Genomic DNA, 20,551 nt, shown 5'->3' with positions numbered 1-20,551 from the left:
TCATTGTGCATTTGTATATGTATCTCTGTAAATTTTCTGTTGTGTACAATAAAAGTGTATTCATTCATTTGTTCATTTTGTGTGTTTTGTAAAAACAAACTCCAACAAACAAGTACCAGCGCTCAGGAAATTAGTGGTATCTACTCCAGTGCTTTGGAGAGCACGTTATACCTGTCTGACTCTGTTATTATCACTAACGTGTGATAGTAGTCGTTTAAGCCCGTCTATCCGCTTTGCAGCATGGTGGGTATATGCTCTACCGGCGGGATTAAATACATTTATGATGTTGATTATCCATACGTCTCCTTGTACGTAATATTAAGAATGAGTTCACTGGAAAGTACCACAATGAGTATGAAAACTTCAAATAAAACACTAAACTTAGTTTAACTTGATGCCTTACTGAGAAAAAGTTACTTTGCATACCAAAAGACATGTGGACAGATATACATTAACGTTTTACTACGATAAGGTCCACAAGGTAATATTTGAAATAAAAATACTTCCTATTTGAACTATTCGCAGTCATTAAAAAACAAATGGCTGACAAATTTTCCTTTTAAAAAGCATAAAAAGTCGGCCCCATTAAAAATTGCGCTACTTTTACGTCAGATAAGCAATCGACAATGGAATTAACTCCTTTCTAAGTAAGTTACACAGTATATAAAACCCACGTTCTACTAATTAATTCAACAACACCAATCCACTAATGAGTCGTACAAAAATAAACTATAAAGGTAGAGCTATTATCACATTGGAACAGTGACGTTGTAAATTTATTAAGGCAATATATGTTTTATTACATCTGTATAGAGTGTAAATTAGTTTATTGCGGTTAATAGGTACGCTAATTTTGCCAAAGTAATTTGCGTCTTGCGGTATACATTTCATAAAGTTTAAAATACATCGGGTCTATGTTAGCCGGCCATAATGAATGAAAACGGTGACGTATGATAAATGGCGGGCGCGGTCGCGAATTGAAGTAGATTAGCTGCGAAACTGTTTTGGAATTGTTTAGATGTTGTTAATAAATTTGTTTTGTTTTTTTAAACGTACTTTTTATCAACTTGTGTAGCGTTGACTGTTTATTAGGTAATACTTCCAATAGAGAATTAGATCCCCGGCACAACTTTTCAGATGCATGCCTGACAGTTCTCCATAATTTTTTCAAAGGCGTGTAATGTCATCGGCGGGTTTTAACTTGACCAGGTTTTCTGTTAAGAAATTCTCAGTATTCGCTCGTAATAAAGAAAGTAAGACCAATCTAATGACACCTATATTAATCAAATGTATCACCTATTTAGCCTGTAGGTCGTAACCATAATCCATGATCCCTAAAGCACAGCCAATCTTTAAGGTGGCTATTGCTTCGGTAAATTGCTTCTATAAACCTAGCGATACCTCAACAGTTGAAGTTAATCTTAAGTTATATATTTATTTATTATACACACGAAAAGTATTACTTTTCTTTTGCTTCGTACACTAGATGAGTCATCATATCAACCCATTACTGACACACTCCAGGGCACGGGTCTCCTCCCACAATGAAAACTCTGGACCAGTGCGAATTGGTCCACACGCCTTTGAGAATATAAAGGAGATACTATCAGGCATGCAGGTTTCTTCACGATGTTTTTTTTCACCGTTGAAAAGCAAGTGATGTAGTAATTATTTTATACGACAAATAACTTAGATGTGCGTGCTGGGATTCGAACTCGGCCCCCCGAAAGTGAAGTCGAAGTGCTACCCACGGGGTTATACTGTTTACTAGATGGATACAAATATTTGAAACGTTTTCCTCAGTACCATTTACTATCACGGGTTCATACTATCATCGCTAAAAGCAGTATTATTTAATCAAGACAGTTTTATGACACACCTTATAACATCCCTCGAATAAATATGCAATATATATGCAGTAGGTACCTATATACAAGAGCATCAAATTTATAAAAATAAAACCACTTTTCGAGATAATAAAAATTTAGAAATTTCCCTGTGAATCTGTATAGATTTAAACTTGCACGTATGGTATACATTTTGTAAAACGGTTGTATAGTTACGCAATATTTTGCGTAACTATACAACTTCTTACGAATGTAAAACTGCCGTTGACAGAAAGAGATAAATCATTGTAAAACAAACCACGACCTATATAGCGTTTATGAGTAATAATTCTAGAACATTATGACCTAACAATAACAAACAACTGTGTAACACCAACAGGAAAATTAACTTTATTATAATATAAAGTGAAACATACAGCGTACTAAGTGGCGAACAATTTTAAAGATATATTGTTTTAATAAAAGCTCGCGTGGTCGATGCCGGCGCACCCACGGTGTACGCATACATTTTACTACTAATTTAATTAATTGTTTCATTTCCCCACGTACTCGGAGCATCCTCTCCCCCTACCCTGCCTTACCAGTCGACCGTGCACAATGTTGCCATCTAACCAGCGACGATATTTTTCACTTAAGCACAGAGCCGACAAATCTACCGCGTTTATTGCTGAGCTTTACCTCGGAAGCAAGGATTGTGGAATGCATACGTATATATATCGTAGAACACTAAGGAAACGGGAAATAAGGAAATAAAACAGTTTTTATTCAACAATCATTCGAGCTATGTCAATGTATTATACAGATCATAATGCATATGATTAAACAATATGTTAAAACACATTTATAGCAAGGGTCAAGGGCAAGTTTTCTTGGAAGTGTATCACTCCACTTTCTTATCTTGCAAGACACAATGATTTTAAAAATATTGATGTTTGAAAAGAGCAAACTTAAAAAATATGTTCGCATTTACAATATTTTAAGGGAAGAAGGAATAAAATATATTGTGATCAAGTTATTGGTGTATCGACCAGCCGTTGCTATATAAATAAAAAAATACAATCTCTCGAAAGTTATAGAAAACTTCCCGAAACTAATTTATTCTGATATACGAAGGCAAGTAAAATTTTTACAAAATCGTAATAGATGTCACCTGTATCCATATTTCCCGTAAACAACTTTGCCAATTTAACTTTATTTGTATCGGAGCAATATTTGGGACTTAAATAACTTCTTGCAAAGTACTTAAGAAGTCCTTAAATATTGTGTGGGAAATGAAAAAACAAGATACCTAACTGATTACGTAAGAATGTTATCGGAATCGTTCGAAGTGAGAATAGGAAGGGAGAGGGGGCATAGGGGAAGGAAGGGGAAAAGAGGGTAGTGAAAAGAGATCCGCTTGGAGCCGGATTATTGAATTATCAACAAAACATCGTACGCCCGAGAGCCTCCGCGTTCTAATTGCTTTTTACTCACTTCAGTATCATCTCAAAATCGGATGAGATTCGATGAGTAATTGATCGTTTTGATTGCAGGCGCCTCGGTTTGTTTGCACTGTTAATAATAACACCGGGGAATTCGGTTAGGCAATGAAGATAAGGGTATCAAATATCTAATAAAACACTCTTTAAAAACAGTCAACGGATGCCAACTTCTTCTTCGGCGTGGAATCTCTGATATGCCGTGAGATTAAGAAATTATACTGTACCTGCCTCCAGTAAGCAAGCTACAGGCCAAGCTAAATAATACTGAAAGACAATAGATTTAATACGATAAAATATATTTCTATAAACTTTTATTCCCTATATACTTATATTCACAAGTTCAGGGGTCTTCTCTTCTTCGTCGTTTACTTCATCACTGAAGGTCGTGTCCGGATTTAAGTTCCTTCGTGGCGATTTTTACTACAGCCTTCCATCCTGTTATATCCTCGGCCTTTTTGATAGCTTCTGTGATAGGGAGGCCCGTGAGCGGCTTTACCTGGTCAGACCAGCGATGAGTAGATCGGCCACGTGGTTTTACCCTCCACCTTGCCTACCAGTATTAACTTATCCAGATTGGACTCAGTATTAACAAATCTAAGTTTAGGGGTAGTATTTTCAAAAACAGAAACATGCGATTCCTATTGTTTTACCAAATATTAAGTTACTTGAATATAACTTGGATATTCACTCTGTGGATGATGATAATCATGGTATATATACTAACACTAACACTAACACTAAACAGTAAAGCTTGCGTTTTTTTTTTCATTCTTAAAACTGTTTAGAAAATTACAAAAAGTAATTACGATTATTGCTAGAAAAAAAGAACAGCAAATATTTCGTTGATTTGTAGTACTTGTCTGTCAATATGCAAAACAAAATACAGACGTTATTTTTAGTTAGGTCCATCCAATCGTATTCATGTATTTTTTGGTTTAATCCGGATAGTTTGTTTTCATAAGCCCACCGGCTAACCGGCAGCCGGGAAAAAGTGGCCAATTGAAAGTTATTGCCACACAAACATACAGAACGACCAAGCTTTCCACTGACCGATTATCAAAATTTAGTACTTCGATGGAAAGTAAAAATGTTTTATTTACAACCATGGTTTTGAGTGTAAAAACATACCTGCATAATAAAAATACCTAAATTAGAAGTAATTTTTAATAGTCAAATTTATAACTTGTATGTAGCTTTTGTTTAGTTTCACCTATCCCGGCGTCAGTCTTTCTGTAATTAAATCTCCAAAGTTAAATTTGACCAACTTCCTGGTTTCCGAATTTTTAATGCATATGCAAATAGGACGATAACGCAATATTATCATGACAGGAAGACGAAAGGTGGCCAATGGGAGCTCTGTAGTAAAATAAACAGAACCCAACCAAGATAGACGAATCGTTTGATTTGTCTTGGCAACAAAAAACAAATCGGGTTTATTCGTACACCGGTATTCATCGTTCAGCGCTCGGAATTATGAGTTGGTAAGTAATTTGTACAAACAAAATATTATGGTTGAGTGAGGGTAGTTGTAAAAAAATTATAATTGCGTTACAGCTAGTACTAATCATAAAACCAGTTCATGCAAGATTTACTGTAGTACTTGTTAAAAATGCGCAAAAGATACACGCACTTCTATCTCCTAGCAAAAAGCATCTTTCAGCATTAGAACATGAAACTACTTTGTGCTATTACACCTTAATTTTATTGAACCTCAGATACAGATCTTTCCCCCGACATTAGAGCACTGGGGGTCGTAAGCCTCCACAAATACGTACAGTAAAGTTACAAATACGTTGGGCAAAGTTGTAGAGTGCGTTCAGCATGGGGACCTATTTCCCGACTCAATCATCCTCTCGAGACGGTCTCGCTCGTCTGCCGGTCGCTTTCATTCCGATTGTTATCGACGTTACAAATCTATTGGGCAGGAAACCATAAACCTTCAATCGGTGGAAATAATTTATCAGTTTTCAACGTTTCCGGTCGTGCAATAATGCGATGTTTGCCTCTTGTCTTTCGCTTTTTGTTCGAGCGTAAGGAAGCTTTATTGCGGTTCCGGATTTTGAACATCGGTGAACATCGGTTATGATATTTCGTTACAAACATTTTTACTTTCTTATAAAAACCCTTGAGCAGGGCAGCTCCTTAAGGCTCCGGTTCCGGGTTTTGTTCATCGGTGGACATTGGTTAATATATAATATAATAACCTATTTGTTAATATTTTGTATTTTCTCATGTCTGAAAATCGGCCCCGCAGAATTAATGGGATCGATTAAGCTAAGATATTCATAAAAAAAAGTATATCTATTTGAAATCAAAAAATCTATTTGTTTCTAAAACATAGATTTTTTTTATTGCACTACAAGCTTAGCCCTTGACTGCAATCATACCTGCTAGTAAGAGATGATGCCCAAATTGGTTTCTATGCTACATCGTACCGCGGAATGCTGAATAGCTTGGCGTCTTTTTCGGCCACTGTTGGGAATCAAATCCGGGACATCGCACATAAAACCACAGCGCTAACCGTCAGGGAGGTCGTGAATTCTCAAAAAATGGTAGTCATATCGATTCCGTATCCCATTATGACCTCCCTTCAGTTGTTAAGGGCCGTTGGGTTTCCCCTATTGATTACCCAAAAAGCGGAAAATAAAATTGTCTACCTCCAGCTACAAAACACAATGCGGCGGTGCGGTGCGCCCAGAATATACGAGTGCGGGCCATTCGAGAATACTGCCCGATCGCCCCTCGCTGTGAAACCACCACTTAAATTAATTAAAAGGCCTAGTAGGAAAACGCTGTTTTTGATTCCGATGAGATATTTGCCGTGTGGCGACGGCAGAAAAGAATGCAGTTGACACCACCCTTCCCGTAGGTGTCGTACGAGGCGACTAAGGGAATGTAACGGGCAGCAGCGTCCACTGTGTTACCATCTATCCCCATCGTTTGCCCAGCGTGGTGGTTGTGAGCAAAACCTCCCGTTGGACGAGGCCTTTAGTCCAGCAGAGACATAGACTATTTAAGAGATATTTCGCTGTTAGATAAAATTATTTTAGTTTTTTACTTTATGATCCTGGTTTAGTTTTCTAGTCCGGGTCAAGATTTGTTAGGTATTCGATTTTTTCTTTAACACACTGTGCAGTGTGCACCACCTGCAGCACGGCTAGCATGGGCAGGAGACAATTATATCCCCGGGGAAAGGATAAAAATGTATTTCCTCCCACAGCTTTATCAACTCTCACAGCACTGGCACACAAGTGAAAATAATATCCAAAAGGGTATACTTAAGGGTAGGGTAAACTTCTCCTATTCCATGTTCGAGTACTTTAGCCGGTGGACACGTTAATTATATGACCTGGCAGGGGATATAATCGGGGGATATAATTTTTATATCCGGCCTGTGCTAGCCCTGCAGAGCTAGAAAATTTATTGTGTCAAGATAATTTTAGGTTTAACGTGTTATATTGCATATATGCACATGGTGTATATTGAAGCGGTGATAGTCCAGTGGGTAGGAGCTCGACTTCCTTTCAAGGGCTCGAGTTCGAATCCCAACACGTACCTCTTACTTTTCTAAGTTATGTACGTTTTAATTAATGAAAATATCACTTGCTTCAACGGTGAAGGAAAACATCGTGAGGAAATTGTTCTCAAAGGTGGGTAGAGTCCACCAGTTCGCGCTGGGCCAGCGTAGTGGACTAAGGCCTTAACCCCTTCTCATTGTGGGAGTAGACCCGTGCCCTGAAGTGGGCCATTAATGGGTTCATAAAGTAAAACTCCAAGTCCAATATTTCTTTATTCAAATAGGCACATAGATGGCATTTTTGATGCGTACTTTACATGTAAAAAATTACATAAAAGTGAGTTGATGGCGATAATTAAATTCGTCAACTTAAAACTAATGCTACCAGGGTTCTAAATGGTGGATGTGACGACATTAAAGCTCACCAACTAACATTGGAGTGGCGTAATGGCTCTCAAACGCTCTTTCCTATTTTTTTCATTTCTCATAAGTTAACCATTTACTGCATTTTTTTTTTTAAATATTAAGATATTACAAAAGTGCTTGTTCAGCGAGTCGAAAACAACACAAAGAAAGAGGAAATAATAAGAGAACAAAAACCGCGTCTTGTTTAAACAAAATCGAACACGTGTCAACAATACTTTCAATTTAATGTAACCGAAAAGCAATATCGACTCAGCTTACACTTTCTGATAGGAAAATAATATCCATTCAACTATGAATCTGTACCAGAAGTGCTATTCTTGAACACGGATTCGTTTCAACGTTGACACAACTACGAATTGAAGTTTATTTGTCTTAAAGTATGTAGTACCTACTAGAGAAAGGTAACCCGAGCCAGTAAACTGTATCTCATTGAACAGGAGTAATTTATTGTACCTAAGTAAGAAACATTGCGGTTTTGGTTTTGCAATAAAACAAAGCATATTGTTCTCGCCGTAATTAATGATTTATACACCTGCACGGTCACCGTTAGTTTATATTGGCTCTCAAATATATTGGCTTTTATTTATTTGCTTTTGTATATATTTCAATTTTACATAAACTAGCTCACCCGGTCGGGCTTTGCTATGTCTCAGTCCGACATTAACTCTTGTCCTCGTTAAAACTTATTATAAAAAGTGTAGAACAAACAGAATATATATAATAGAAACAAAAATATTTGTTTTATATTTAATTGCTACTTTGTTTTGTGTTTTAAAACCATCCAGTTTTCGAACTGCTTTTATAATTAATAGGTTTATTATCTTAAGCTGATTTTACTAATTGTTGTGCCTTAGATATATTGTTACTTTGTTACTATGTACCTAAGTATATTATCCAAACTAAGCATTATAGTTTTTGTAATATTATGAAATAGGTAGTTTTATAGGTGTGTAGGTAATAATTATTTTTGGAGAAGATTATATAATATAAGTGGCTCTTTATACACTATCTCAATCGAGTTTATTACTTGAAACATGCATGTTTCGTCGGCGAACTAAACGATGAATACAGTGTTTCAGAGAATAACACGACAGGTATTTTGCACAACTTATTTGTACGGTATACCGCAACCCGTACCAAATTATATTCATCCAGAAATGAACTGTACTCTGGGAACAATAGAGACGAAAATTCAATGATAATCATAGCGTAGATTTTGAGGGACTCCGCAGACGTGCGGGGTTCACTCACGGTCGCAAAGTTTGCCGTCTCGGCTTCTCAATCTTTATCAAATAAAGCAGTTTAGTAAACCGCCGCGTAACTCCACTCGCCACCCTTTATTATCTATTTATGAACAAATTTAAGTAGAACAGGGAATCGCCTCTTGGGATGTTGAGTTGAGTAGGAAGCTTTATTTGCAATATGCTTTGATTAAACGTCCCTTATTTAATCGTTGTTATAATTTAAACATTTAAGACGGCATGATTTGATTGCGTTAGCCTCTCTGTATACAATATTTTATATAATAAATCTATCTAATATCTTTAAACGAGCAATTCTTGTATATATATAATTTAGATTTTTAATTTTCATGAAATTTAGTATCGATATGGACCTAGCTAGGATTCATTTTTAGAAAATGTCATTTTATTTGTGTTTTCCGGTAATAACCGATTTAGTGTAACGAAGTTCTACGGGACCGCTAGTAAATAATAATAACTAAATATACTACGACAATACACACATCACCATCTAGCCCCGTAGCTTGCGTTATGGGTACTAAGATGACTGATTAATAATTTTATGAATAATATACAGAAATACTTATAATATATAAATAAAATATGTATAATAAAAACCCAGACACTGAAAAATATTCATGTTTTACACAGAAAGATTTTTCAGTTGTGGGAATCGAACCCACGGCCTTCGTCTCAGAAAGCAGGGTCTCTGCCCACTGCGCTAATCGGCCGTCAAATATAATTATCATTATCATCTTCATCAATAACCCATTGCCGGCCCTACAGGGCACGGGCCTCCTCTCAGAATGAGAAGGGTTTACCACGCTGGCCAAGTAAGTATTGGTAAACTTCACAAGCCGTTGAGATCATTATGTCCTCCTTCACCGCTTAAGCAAGTGATATTTAAATTGCTTAAATTGCTTAGCTCCGAAAAGTCAGTTGTGCGCCGGAGCTCGAACTTGGTCTGCACGAAAGGATAAACGAATCCTTACCCACTAGGCTATCACCGCTTCGCTTCTTTTATATACACTTCGTAAAATATAGAAAAGAGAACAAACAAACTTCCGCAGTAATGTTGGGCAATATCTTAAGCAAATCTAATAAGAAGCTTCTTTAATGCGATACTCGTGTAATCAAAAAAAGGAAATATAATCGGTCAAATTAAAAACACAGTGGGCTCTTGTGGGCTATAGCTGTAACATTGTTTGTTATAGTCGGTACGTACAGAATTCAGAAAAACCTTGTTACTAACTAAACTCGGTACCAAGACTTTGTTTTGGAAAATAGAATACTGCTCCAGCAGTTAGCAAGTGAATTTTGTTAATTAAAATAGTTGGTGTATTATTTTTTTATTTTTTTATTTATGAGTTGAGTACTGCTAAATCAGGTTGAAAAAACTTAAACTTTTAATAATCTATGTGTATTCACAGTGAAAAAACAATATTTTACTGATAGCCATATTTCTGGCTAAATGTAGTAGGTACTTTTTACATAATATAGTAAAACCGTTTTTCTTAGTTATTTATTTAAATTTTTAGTTATATATATTAAAACATATTATCCTATAAACATACATTACTGTTTATTGGTATTTACCTATTTATATTGACATTAATTACCTCAAGTGTGTAGATAAGAACACTTTAATAAAAATATTGAACAAATATAAAATTTAATTTATGGCACTCGAGTATCTGAAATTGTATTTTGTAGTGTTGAACTGGTATTGACTCTCTGGGAATGTTTTTAATACAAACAAAACTATCTAGTTTAAGAACAAAAATATCTAGTTTTAATAATATATGTATTTATATTATTAAAACTAGATATTATTGTTCGTTTGTTAGTGCGACTTATTCTTCTAACACTCTCTATGCAATCTAAAATGTTCATACCATTAGGTACGATGACATTTTAGTTGATGTTTTAGTGAGAGTTGGAGCCTGCGATACATTGTAAAAACGACAAAAAACACATTCAACATAGCTAGGCACAGCTAGTCAAATAATAAAAAGAAAAGGAAGAACATGATTAAACATTTTCCGCTTACTAAAGAATAGGTTTCTGGATCAAAGTAAATATATCCTTAATGAAATTGGAAGTTCAATCATAATTACATCATAAAAACCTATTATTAAAAGATAACATGATTAGGGGAAAATATCTTAAAAATTAGTTCCACAGATCTTGCGAGGAGCGACGCAATATTTTGGTTTTAATAATAATAATAGAGGCAGCGACATAGGGGAGTGTTGGGGGACGGATTTATTCCGTTTTTATTACGTTTTTACGGGCCCCACGGAACGTATATCCCGCTAACAGTATGTTATGATCTACGGTAGTATGTGGCACCGTAAAAAATCTACAAATTTTCTTTTATAACTGCCTAATTCTTGCGTGATATGCTATTTTATGTCACGACGATGAAAGCCTTAGAGATAAAAGAAAACCATTTAAAATAGTCAAGGCTCCACACAGGGACGTGAAATTCATACCTACATGCTTAAAAGCAGTTCCTACCCTGAGTTTTTATTTAACTCGTATTAGAGAAGGAATTTCCATGTTATATCATAACATGCCTGGCCTACTTTGTGCATGCATGTTAAGTATTTTAATAAAAAAAGTATCTTACCTTACATTTCATAGGAGATAACTATTTCAACCAAGTTTTTGTTTTATATTTTGTATGTCTTCATACTGGAAATGTAGGATGGTTCGAAGATATTGGAAATTAGGATAAAATCTATATAGCTAGTTACGTATCATTGTCACGTGTCATTTCATAGATGATGGGAATAAAATTCAAAGTTTCAATAAAATATCCTTTTCCTTCGTTAAAAAAAAGAAGTTTTTAAAAGCAATATTACCTATATAGCTGATTTTAGAATTTTACTCTCAGGGACATAACTTCGTAATTATAATGCAGTTATTTTAAGGCTCTGATATTTCAAAGGTTTAAAAGGTGGTGGCCTTTGAAGTGTTACAAAATACTGCAAAATTATCGAGACGATTTTCCCACGATTATTAATAAGGTTTTTAAAGTTTGGGGAGTCGTTCTGAGATACAGCGGTTATAACACCCAGTATTATTTAGCTGGCAACTCTTCCCCGCTCCCTCGCAGTATCTTATCAAATGTAAACACTCCTTCCAGCGATTGGGCGCGAAATGTGCGCTATTATTTTTATTTCCACTCTCGCTACAATGCTGCTTCCGCGGTTACTTTGTTTTCTGTTATTTTTTATTATTCGACTATTAGTTAGCCCTTCATTGCAATGTCTGATGATAAGTGATAGGCTGCATTATGATAAGGTAGTGCCTTTTGGGGCATAATAGTTAAATCCAAACAATTTGTGGCATAATCCATCCAAACATAATCTAATCCACCTTATCGGTTTCAGCGCAGCATTGTGTCGCTATATCGCTTGGCTACTTATAAAAAAGAAAAAAAAAATCATTTTGACGGCCGAGTGGCGCAGTGGGCAGCGACCCTGCTTTCTGAGTCCAAGACCGTGGGTTCGATTCCCACAACTGGAGAGTGTTTGTGTGATGAACATGAAGGTTTTTCAGTGTCTGGGTGTTTATCTGTATATTATAAGTATTTATGTGTATTATATTCATAAAAAAATATTCATCAGCTATCTCAGTACCCATAACACAAGCTACGCTTACTTTGGGGCTAGATGGCGATGTGTGTATTATCGTAGTATATTTATTTATTTATTATTATTTTATTTATTTTATTTCAGGTCGGGGATCCATATACAAAATTTAACACAAAATAGATATAAAGACAGATTTTTAAAATAAATACTTAAAGAAAAAAAAAACAGTAATTAATTAAAATCTAGAATTAAAAATTAGAATAAATTAAATTTCAATTAAAATTAAAATCCAACTAATATACTTATCTTTAACAGTAGTGTGGTAACTAGTCGCGACCAAAGCCTACCGTCAGACAAAATTAAGATTAGCGAGCACTAATGATATTGCTACCATCAAGGATCGCTAACAATTTCAAATAGTAGGCAAATGGAGGCACCTTCTCACAACTCAATTTGGAAATTGTTTTAATAGGGTTGTAAATTAAAACTAACTTGAAGTTAAGAATTCATGTAATCCTTAATCTTAATCTCTCACCCGCGACAAAGCAAAAGAAAAGAAGAGAGATGGAGAAACAGAGAGGTTGGAGCATGCTTTCGAGGATGGGCATAATTAAAAACCTGAAATTTATAACAATTGCACTTCTTTTCAAAACTGCATTAAAAGAAAAGCGCATGCACCGCTGCATTTTGATTGAAAACGTAATTCTGTGTGCAGTTTCCACAGTTGGCAAGAAACTTGCCTGCAGCTCCGATTTAAATTTGCTGGTGATAAAAACAACTGAAAATAATTCATAAAAGTGAGCGAAACAAAAGTTCACAATAGCAAAGACAAACGCGGGCCCCGGGCGAAACGCGTCCAAATTATCTCTTTCAGCAGCGTCTTCGCTCTTTAAGAATTCTCTTTTAAATTGTGTTTTGGTTTTAGTCTTTTTGCCGCGCGTGTCCTTTGGCCGGTCGCCATCCCCTGCATTAATAACGTGGTTTAAGGAGCTTGTTTTTATATGAATCTTTTTGACGTGGCCGTTACGTCTGTTCCAACTATTTAAATGTTCATGAGCTTCCCAATGCATTAAAAGTCTAGTGATTAGGACTTCGGCTTTACTTTCTTTTGGCCGAATTCGAACAACAGCACATACTTCTGACTTCTCGAAGTTATTTGCGTCTTAAGCAATTAAAATATCACCTGCTACAACGGTGAACATCGTGAGGAAACCTGCATGCCTGAGAGTTCTAAATAATGACTCCATAATCTCAAAATCGTATTGAATCCGCCAATTCGCACTGTGCCATAAGGTTCCCAATTATTGAGATTTTCTGCCTTTTTTAAGACTTCCCTTGCGCAGTGGTGATCTGTGATTTTATCAGGGGGTTTCCGCATTTGACTGGGAGAGGCTTACAATTGAGCTGGATTGTCATTTTATATTCTTATTAGCGCCTGACGGATATCTTATATCTTTAACATTTACAGCCTTTCCCTAACAACATCAATTTATTTAACTAACGACTGTAAACATTACAAGAAATTACATATTTATTATTATTTAACTCTTTATTTGTGTATCACAACATTAACATTTATAAAATATAATAAAAACAGAAACATATCAAAAGAAGCAGAATACAAAAGGCGGCCTTATCGCTTGATAGCGATCTCTGCCAGGCAACCTTTGAATTAGGAAAAAAAGACTCAAATGATTACATAAAACTATTACATCAAAGAATTACATAATCAAATAACATAAAAAAAAATTTAATTCATTACTTAAATCAAATCACATTTGCAAATAGAGTTAGTTACCACAAAATTAATAACTTAATCCAAACAATACCAACTAACGGCAACCAAAATTGCGTTACTGTCTATAATTATATCATTGAATTAGATATACCACACCGCATTGTAGACAGCTTATCATTTAGCTACCAAATTGTAGATATTATCACAGAGCAGCTACAGAATACATGACAGTTTAAATTAGTCGTGTGTTTGGAACCCAGGCATCTTGTTAGGATGCCTTGTAATGTTAATAAGCGTCTGCTCTGAATTAGAGAACACTCATGTTATTAGTTCTACCATTGAACCCGCTAATTGGCATTTACTGTGGTGCGGTGCGAAATAATTGCATCTACTTTGAAACCGTTCGTGCCTGGCAAGCCAATAGTTATTCGAATGTGATTCTGTGGAATAGATAGTGGTATCTAGTATTCCTAAACCAGTCGATTGCTACTTGAATTTTGTTGGCTCTTATTCTTCTTCTTTTGCTGTATGACTTTTGGCCTTCTTTAAATTAAGAACCGATAATAGCTTACTCTTGTCGGTGTAGCCTTCCCGTTCCGTATTTGCCCGAAAATCCATAATTGGTCTTCTTTGCCTTTTTTCTTCTGTATTACCGTATATTATGGTCGTTGTAAATTGGTTATGCCTAACTAGGTTTGTATAGTTTTCATAATATTTATTAAAATCTTTCTTATGACTATATATTACATTCTTGAGTTTATGCTGTGCCAAATTAGCACTTTGTACCTCACCATTGCTTACAGATTTCCTCTCGACGTTATAAAACTTTTACTGTCAATCATACTCGTTTCCCAGGTTAAAGGGTGGTCGAAATCTTAACCACTGTGCTAGCACCGCGATATTTCAGATAATTTAAGCTTAAAATTTATAGTTATATAAGACCAATAACTTAAGATAAAATTAGAAGAGCGTTTGCGTGCCAAAAAGTTTACATTCTATTACTTCATGTCAGATGTGCTAAAATTATAAAACCTTAAAATAAGGAAGCCACAACCAACATTTTTAAGCAGAAATTCATTTATTCGGAACAAGGACAGCCCCGAGATCTTGTTGAAAAGGCAATTTATCGCTCGGTTGGATAGATCCGAGGCGTAGAAAAGGCGAAATGCACTGACAACTACAAACAGGAGCGAATAAAAGAAGCAGACGCAACAAGAAAAAGAATGGGAGAAACATTACTAAGTTTAAAAATTTACACGCATAGTGAGCGCCAGTCCGCCCGTGAAGAATTCTCGCTTCGGGCAAAGCAATGAAATAACGTGGGCAAACAGAAGGAAGCGTTGACGAAACGAATGAAAAAGAATACGCAGTGAGTTCTCAAATCTAACAAACGTAAAAGAGATTACCCACGCTCCAACTGCTCTCAACTTGTATAAACAAAAAAAAGCTCAATTTGTCTGCTTTAAAACAAGGCGAAATTGCCATAGAGCGGGCAAAGACGATGGAGGAATATTAAAAACGTTTTTAAAAAGACAACAAAGAGCGCGAGCACAAGTTATTTGAATTTTTATTGTGACAAGTGATGTAGGAAGCGCGAGTTTCGGACGATTTCCTTTTATTTAAAACTGATATCTTCTTGTTACGGATTCTCCGGTTTCTAAATCCGGAAACGTATTTTATTTAATCTTAAGTGACAATATTGGTGTTAGTGTCTTAACCTAATCAAATTCTACTGATAAGTAATAATAACTTATTAATAGCATATTTGTAAGTAAAGTTCAGTCATATTTCTTGCGATATAATCCCGACATAGTCGATACAGTACCAGTGGCTTTTTAGGTTGCTAGAGTTACATAAAGATTTAATATTTGCTTTAAAATAATTGCAGTTTAGGTACAGTATATACCCATTACATTAACCTTGTATTTACTTGCATAAAATGTAGCCTATGACACTTTCCGACACATCGGTCTGTGCCCAAAATTATGACAATTCATCGATCCGTACCTACCTGGCTGAAAGTTGGACCAACAAAACTTACAGCTATAAAAACAATAACATTAAGTACAAATTATTGTATAATAACGTATTTGTTGACTCTTAATAGCGTATCTCATTACGAACCCTACCACAATAAACGGCTTTGCAGCAATATACAGGCTTTAAGTATTTTTGTGCACCCCTGCTGATTACGTGCAAATTGTTATAAATTGAATTTTAAACCTAACTGCCAAATGTACCGGGACCGCGCCGAGATGAGACCGCTCGAATACAAGACGACGGCAGCCGAGGAAGGGTTATCTGTTAGCGATAGGGTTGGCAATATTTAAGCTATAATAAATCGAAAAAAAAACCGAAAAAAATATATATTGCTGACGTTGAACATCTTTAGGTTTAAGTGCTATTTTAGGTCTTTTCAACTTTGATAGTTGTCAAGCCAAGCAAGCCAGAGTGGGCTTGCTTGGCTTGGCTTGTCATAATATAACAATGGAGTTTTTGTTTGCATTTTCGTTTAAGTGCGGTTATCTCATTAATTACTTGTCGGACTTGAAAAAATATTTTTCCATTAGACACGAACAGCGAGTTAAATAAATATCATCATAGCTAAGATGGTTGAAACTGCGGGGCAGAGTAAGTACAAGTTATACTCGCAAGGTTATGTATTATCTAATTTTACAACACTGTGAAAAATGAATTCTAACGTTCTCAAGATTCAAATTATAAAGTATGTATGTACGTGATTTTCTTTATTTCATCATAACTTATTAAAGAAGGTAACTTCCTGGAGAGTTGTTGTATTGTTAGAATCCTAACATCTCGCCCAGTGACATAGGCTATGAAGCTTATTTGTATTGTCTTTAGTTCGTATTGTCTCTTTATATTTTTGAAAGGTTTCATTGTTTTTTCGATCGTCTGAAGCGCTAATCTATGCTAAAAACTTTGCTTGGTAGGATAGTAGATAAACCAGCTACTTTTAATCCAGCTAAGGTAAGATAGAGCATAATAACCTTTGGCTCAAATTTCAGTCATCAAGAAACCGCTACGTAGGGCAGAGAAAATCACTCGTATACAATTCAAAATGTCGGCACCCGGGCGCTGCGGAGAAAGGGTTACTTGTTAATGATAGGGCTATCACGTTTTGAAGCATAATTAACTAATTAGGTTCGAGGAAATTTGCAAATTCTTTTTATTTTATGTATTTACGTCCAAATAATATACATAGTTAATTTGTTGAAAATTATGTATTCGTTTCTTTCATTCCAAGGCATAAAGTAAAATCTAAAATTGTATTTTATTTTGTGTTTTTTTTTCGTACGTCATTTCTATTTGAACACTAATATATTGTAAATTTATTATTATTTATTATTTATAATGAGGTGTTAAGAAGGAAGGCAGGAACCTACTTTGATTACTCACAAATTGCAATAAATTGGATCTTTGTTGCCGAGTGTACAATGACCGAGTAGGGACTGGGAGCGATGCGTACAAGATGCTGGAAAATGGGGAAGGGTTATTTGTTACTGATAGGGTTGCCTTTCTATTTTAATTTCATAGCAATAACTTTTTTTACACATTGGAATTTAAAAAAAGTATTGAAAATAGCTATTAGTGATTCAAATTATCTACTGACAAGAAAAAATTGAAGTCTGAAAAAGGCAACTTTGAAGCGGAAATGTTATTATTTATTTTCTGAACTATGGGAATGTGAATTCCTTGTTTACACATTTGTGGTTTCTTTGTACAAAATAGACGTGATACTGATATGTAAGTCAGCGAATTAGTCAAGATTTCTTTATATATATATCTAAAGAACCAATCCACCAATCCGCACTTGGCCAGCGTGGTGGACTACGGTCTTAACCCCTTCCCATTATGGGAGGAGACCCGTGCCCTGTAGTGGGCTAGTAATGGGTTAATATGATGAGTATGAAGATATCTAAATAGATTATTGCAAGGGATGTATAGTACAGTACACATTTATTTTCGATAATTAGTTTTTGTCAACCCTGTTGGATAATAGGGGCGATGATTTCTTGGCTTAAAGCGGCCGTTCCAAGCGACTTTCATCTACCCTCGTCACTTTGTGTTAACTTTGTTTCGGTTAACTGTGTGAATTTTATTTACAGCTTTAATATTTCATGCTAGGCTACCGCTTGCGGCTTCTCTCGTTTACTTTTGAAGTAATAGTTATATTTCTTGTACCCCTTTTGGATGTAGAAATGAATTAGTATTTGTCATTAACTCATGATCATCATCATCTAAAGCCTATTTTATATTCCGTTGATACAGGCCACCACTTGAATGTGAAAAAAGTACTTTAAATAGGAAAAGCGATACGTGTACTCGTTTGATTTGCGCTGGCTACACCACAAATTTATATTCAAAATAAATTCTTGTCACAGATAAAAGCGGAGCGGCTTTCAAATAGTAATTTAGAAATTTATCAATTGTGCCATGATTAAGTAAATGTGGTTTACATAGTTCAAAATTCTAATATTCTGTTAGGTATCGTGTTATACAAAATATCGCTAATTTATGTCCGTATCTAATAAGTTGATTGTTTAAATCCACTTTTTATTATGACAATTAATTAATTTATTTATACACTTTATTTGTACACTAAAAGAAAAACAAATGGACTCAACAAGAGGAAACTTAAAATGTAGGATACAAATGGCGGCCTTACCGCTTAGTAGCTATCTCTGCCACGCAACTTTAAGATTAGGAAAACCAAGAGAAACCGATTGGCGACGATATTAATATTAATTTATGTTATGTTTTACAAAGATATTATAAATATATTGTAAAGAAAGGTTCGGATTAGACTATAATATGAAGAAATGCTAGGTTGCAAAACCTGCAGGCCTCAAAAATGTGTCAACCGGAGGTAGCTTTTTGTTGGTATTTATGGATTTACCTACTTTCATTGCTTAATACATACAATACTTCTACAAGATTCATATCTTTCCTTTATAGATAATAATATATAATAAGAGGGAATACCCGCAGTCTTGTCTGCAGGATACCGCTTCAATCCACTTAGCACAACGCAAGATCTACCCGACACTGGCGACGCTTAGAGAAACTCCCTTGTGGCAACGTTTATGTGTACCGGCTCTCATCATTTTATCCACTCTCAAGACTACGACATTGCGAAATGCTTCCATTTTTATTGACCCTTCCTTTCGAAATCAAGTGTTTTTTAAACTCTATCATTCTTTATATTTATGAAAATCACGTCAAACTATTACTATTCCGTTGCTTGATGAAAAAAACTATTTTAGTAAGAATATCAAATTATACAATTAATAATAAGCTGAGCTGGAGTGTCAAAAAACGTAGATTATAGGAAATAATAGTCCGATTTGTTGCATTACATATCCTGTTTATTGGGTGCAGCGATTAACTATATACCAATCTACTTTTATAAATAAAAAAAGAATAACACTACGAGAAAAAGTTATATTATAAAAAATATATCGTTAGTGTCCTAAATTACCCAGTTAAAAGTTACTGAATAATTCACGCATAAATTAAAAAATAATTCACGTAAAATAGATAAGCCGATAGGCGGACCAACTACCCAAAAATAAACTGTTTTGGTCAATTCATAACATAACTAATCTAACAAATGCTTTGATGGCTTGCCATGCAGCAAAAAACTTTACCACATTTTATATTGGAAAATGCTTTACCAACTCGTACGCTTAAAGGACAACAGATAATTAAAGTAGTGAAAAGGAATAAGGTACCAATATTTTAAATATACAACAGCTCTCGGGCATCTCAGAATCTTTTCGACAATAGTCGGTAAATAGTCATAATATAAAATTGAAAACTAAAAAGGTAAACTAGTGGCCTCATTACTTCTGTGTGAGCTTTTATTGCTCAATTCGTGTTGAATCCAATCCAACGCCATCGTCCCGGCGGCCGCGCGTCCCGCTTCAATCCACTTAGCCACACACAGAAGGTGATCGTAATCTAACCAACAGTAGTGCTTTGATCGCCTCCCATGCGACACGCCGTAGTGGTGACCCGGATCTCTTCAATTTATCCACACTCCTCTCTTTATAGCCTTACTAAGGACAAAAGCTAAGATAGGTGTTCGAATTTGTTAATCGACACACACTCCATTTTTCGTTATCCAAATTGTTTACAAGACTAGCATATGGTGTTAAGAAAAGTTATTAGAGGCTTTAACTTCCAGAATCGATTTCTAAAGGTGCTCTTAGATGCAGGGCGAAAGATTAAGGCCAAATATGGTACCAATTTGGTAGGTAGATAAATCTCTGAACTTAACTAAATTGACAAGTCTAAAATTAATTGAATCTGGAAAAGGATAACACTTGAAAAAAATATAACTCAATAAAGTATCGTGGAGTCAAATCCGAAAATTATCAACAAAGCTGTGATCTATAAAACTTGCATCTCTTTAGATCAGATTTGAAACCGTTAAAAAGGAACAAACTTATATGTCTGCCATAATTCCGTCGCATCCGACAAAACTGACTTTGACTGAGCAATGTAAAAGTACCTATTCTCTAAATATCTCTGCCTACGATCGTTGTCTATAGTCTTTACCTAAGTCCACCATCTTATAGCTCTATATAACTCTATATAAGCCTGTGTTTACAGCAGTGGGAACTAAGGCTGATAAATACGATGACTTACCAATACAAAAAATAATTACCTTTTAAA

Source organism: Pararge aegeria, chromosome 21, assembly GCF_905163445.1.
Source record: "Pararge aegeria chromosome 21, ilParAegt1.1, whole genome shotgun sequence".
NCBI classification, from domain to species: Eukaryota; Metazoa; Arthropoda; class Insecta; order Lepidoptera; family Nymphalidae; genus Pararge; species Pararge aegeria.
The sequence above is the reverse complement of the archived record's forward strand: the minus strand, read 5'-3'. Positions refer to the sequence as shown.